Source organism: Leptopilina boulardi, unplaced genomic scaffold, assembly GCF_019393585.1.
Source record: "Leptopilina boulardi isolate dan_hultmark-lab unplaced genomic scaffold, ZJU_Lbou_2.1 LbouV2_282, whole genome shotgun sequence".
In the NCBI taxonomy this organism is placed as follows: Eukaryota; Metazoa; Arthropoda; class Insecta; order Hymenoptera; family Figitidae; genus Leptopilina; species Leptopilina boulardi.
This window is the reverse complement of record NW_026137843.1, coordinates 121,808-126,167: the sequence shown is the minus strand read 5'-3', so window position 1 is coordinate 126,167 and position 4,360 is coordinate 121,808. Positions and strand designations below refer to the sequence as shown.

The following is a 4,360-nucleotide window of genomic DNA, read 5'->3' as shown; positions in this document are numbered from 1 at the left end:
TAAAAACTAAATTATTTGTACGAAATGATATATGCCAACTCTGAAATATGGTTTTTAAAAACAATACGCACCAAAAAATTTTAATATTATATAATCTACTAATAAAATAATTACCAAATCTGCAATATAGTATCTAAAAGCAATACGCACCAAACACTTTAAAATTATATCATCTACTAATAGGATAAATGCCAACTCTTTAATTTAATAATAAAAAAAATGCCAACTCTAATATATAGTTTTTAAAAGCATTACGCATCAGAGACTTTAAAAATTATTATTATTCTTAGTATTAAATGATATATGCCATCTCTGTAATATTTTATGTAAAAGCAATACGCATAAAATACTTTGAAACTTATTTATTGTATTAAATGATAATTACCAACTCTTCAGTATAATATCTAAATGCAATACGCATTAAATACTTTATAACTTATTATTTGTAATAAATGTTAAATGCCAACTCTGCAATATATAGTATAGAAAAGCAATGCGCATAAAATACTTAAAAACTTATTATTATTAGTATTAAATGGTATATGCCAACTTTGTAATATTTTATGTAAAAGCAATACGTATCAAATACTTTATTATTATATCATCTACTAATAAAATAATTACCAACTCTTCAGTATAATATGTAAATGCAATACGCATTAAATACTTTAAAAATTATTTATTGTGCTAAATGTTAAATGCCAACTCTGCAATATATATTATAGGAAAGCAATGCGCATCAAATACTTTAAAACTTATTATTTTTAGTATTAAATGATATATGCCAACTCTAAAATAATATATAGAAAAGCAATACTCATCAAATGCTCTATAATGAACTTATAAATAAGCAATGCGCGTCTGAGTATATATTTTTTCATTTTAATATTTTTATATTACTTTAACAACAGAGCATCGACTCACTCGCTTCCGAGCGATGGTAAAAAAAAAATAAAAATAATAAACTAATAATATTAATAATAATAATAATAATAATAATAATAATAATAAAAATAATGTCTAATGACATTAACAAGACGACTTTTTCAAAGTCTATCGTTGGGTATATATAACCTTATATATATATATGTTTATCATAATTATACACTACCGTCCGAAATTGTGAGAACTCTGCTTTTTCAACAACTATAAAACTGTTCAAATCTTCAGAAATATTAAAACTAAAATTTTTTCCTCTTTATTTTATTAAAGCTAATAAAATTCTGAAAGAAATGACACCTTGACAAAGAGAATATGTTAATTTTTCAATTAGATATCTAAGAAAAACCCAATTTCCAATGTTTTTACTATTTTTTTTTATTTCTCTGGCAAAAATTAATATTTTTAAACGTTCTTAGGCTCATGGAAATCGTATTTTGTTATGCAATTCAAATTATATAAAACAATTCATGTACACATTCTTCGCTAGCGTATGCAAACCGTGAAAGTTGGCTCATAAAATGTCAAAAAATTTAAATTTAATTCTACAATAAAATATAATGTTTAAAAATAAAGTAAATATATCATTCTAAACTTCTCTGATTTATGTAGGTAAATTTAAGATTTATACATTTTACTGATCATTTTTTGTCATATAAATATTAATCACAATTTTTTGACATTTTATGAGCCAACTTTCACGGTTTGCATACGCTAGCGAAGAATGTGTACATGAATTGTTTTATATAATTTGAATTGCATAACAAAATACGATTTCCATGAGCCTAAGAACGTTTAAAAATATTAATTTTTGCCAGAGAAATAAAAAAAATAGTAAAAACATTGAAAATTGGGTTTTTCTTAGATATCTAATTGAAAAATTAACATATTCTCTTTGTCAAGGTGTCATTTCTTTCAGAATTTTATTAGCTTTAATAAAATAAAGAGGAAAAAATTTTAGTTTTAATATTTTTGAAGATTTGAACAGTTTTATAGTTGTTGAAAAAGCAGAGTTCGCACAATTTCGGACGGTAGTGTATGAGAGTACGATTTTGAAAGTACCTTGTCGGATTTGTGTCAGTTATGAGGGCGATACAATCTGAAAATATATTGAACGAAATGCCCTTATAAAATAAAAACAAAAAATTTATAAGGAGAGCAGTTTTATATTGATGTGTGTGCGTCTCACCACTAGACTAAATTGTATCTACGGTGTTAAAAGACCCTCCTCATTATATACTCTCTCGCTCATGTGACAAAAATAATAAATTTAAAAGCTTGAGTGTCTAAGAGAGTATATAAATTTTATATACTTTTAAAGATATATATTCAAAGCTCCCTGGTTGATCCTGCCAGTAGTCATATGCTTGTCTCAAAGATTAAGCCATGCATGTCTAAGTGCATGACAAATTAAGGTGAAACCGCGAATGGCTCATTAAATCAGTTATGGTTCCTTAGATCGTACCCACATTTACTTGGATAACTGTGGTAATTCTAGAGCTAATACATGCAAACCAGAGTTCCGACCAGAGATGGAAGGAACGCTTTTATTAGATCAAAACCAATCGGTGGCGGGCTTTGCTCGTCCACCGTTTACTTTGGTGACTCTGAATAACTTTGTGCTGATCGCACGGTCTTCGCGCCGGCGACGCATCTTTCAAATGTCTGCCTTATCAACTGTCGATGGTAGGTTCTGCGCCTACCATGGTTGTAACGGGTAACGGGGAATCAGGGTTCGATTCCGGAGAGGGATCCTGAGAAACGGCTACCACATCCAAGGAAGGCAGCAGGCGCGCAAATTACCCACTCCCGGCACGGGGAGGTAGTGACGAAAAATAACGATACGGGACTCATCCGAGGCCCCGTAATCGGAATGAGTACACTTTAAATCCTTTAACGAGGATCAATTGGAGGGCAAGTCTGGTGCCAGCAGCCGCGGTAATTCCAGCTCCAATAGCGTATATTAAAGTTGTTGCGGTTAAAAAGCTCGTAGTTGAATCTGTGTCGCACGCTGTCGGTTCGCCGCTCGCGGTGTTTAACTGACATGCTCGTGAGACGTCCTACCGGTGGGCTTAGCTCCTTCGGGAGCGCTCCAACTAATATCCCATCGCGGTGCTCTTCATTGAGTGTCGAGGTGGGCCGGTACGTTTACTTTGAACAAATTAGAGTGCTTAAAGCAGGCTATCATTTGCCTGAATATTCTGTGCATGGAATTATTCTATAGCCTATAACATATGTAAAGATAAAGATAAATTGAAATGCTCATGAAAACTTATTGTATAAGTCCTAATTCCACTGGTATGCTAAAGCGAGGTACAGTGGGGAAAATATGCTATGTTGAGCGTAGCATATAGAGGCATTTTTTTTTCTGTGCATGGAATAATGGAATAGGACCTCGGTTCTATTTTGTTGGTTTTAAGAAACCCGAGGTAATGATTAATAGGGACAGATGGGGGCATTCGTATTGCGACGTTAGAGGTGAAATTCTTGGATCGTCGCAAGACGGACAGAAGCGAAAGCATTTGCCAAAAATGTTTTCATTAATCAAGAACGAAAGTTAGAGGTTCGAAGGCGATCAGATACCGCCCTAGTTCTAACCATAAACGATGCCAGCTAGCGATCCGCCGAAGTTCCTCCGATGACTCGGCGGGCAGCTTCCGGGAAACCAAAGCTTTTGGGTTCCGGGGGAAGTATGGTTGCAAAGCTGAAACTTAAAGGAATTGACGGAAGGGCACCACCAGGAGTGGAGCCTGCGGCTTAATTTGACTCAACACGGGAAACCTCACCAGGCCCGGACACCGGAAGGATTGACAGATTGAGAGCTCTTTCTTGATTCGGTGGGTGGTGGTGCATGGCCGTTCTTAGTTGGTGGAGCGATTTGTCTGGTTAATTCCGATAACGAACGAGACTCTAGCCTGCTAAATAGGCGTACCTTATGGTATCTTGAAGGCCCCCGGCTTCGGTCGGTGGGTTTTTACTACCAACGTACAAATAAATCTTCTTAGAGGGACAGGCGGCTTCTAGCCGCACGAGATTGAGCAATAACAGGTCTGTGATGCCCTTAGATGTTCTGGTCCGCACGCGCGCTACACTGAAGGAATCAGCGTGTCTTCCCTGGCCGAAAGGCCCGGGTAACCCGCTGAACCTCCTTCGTGCTAGGGATTGGGGCTTGCAATTATTCCCCATGAACGAGGAATTCCCAGTAAGCGCGAGTCATAAGCTCGCGTTGATTACGTCCCTGCCCTTTGTACACACCGCCCGTCGCTACTACCGATTGAATGATTTAGTGAGGTCTTCGGACTGGTGCGCGGCAGTGTTTCGGCATTGCCAATGTTGCCGGGAAGATGACCAAACTTGATCATTTAGACGAAGTAAAAGTCGTAACAAGGTTTCCGTAGGTGAACCTGCGGAAGGATCATTA

At 35.7% G+C, this 4,360-nt stretch overlaps 1 pseudogene; it reads left to right on the top strand.

Annotated features, from left to right (window-relative positions):
* The first annotated feature begins 2,275 nt into the window (after positions 1 to 2,275).
* On the top strand, positions 2,276 to 4,360 carry LOC127282155 (small subunit ribosomal RNA; annotated as a pseudogene).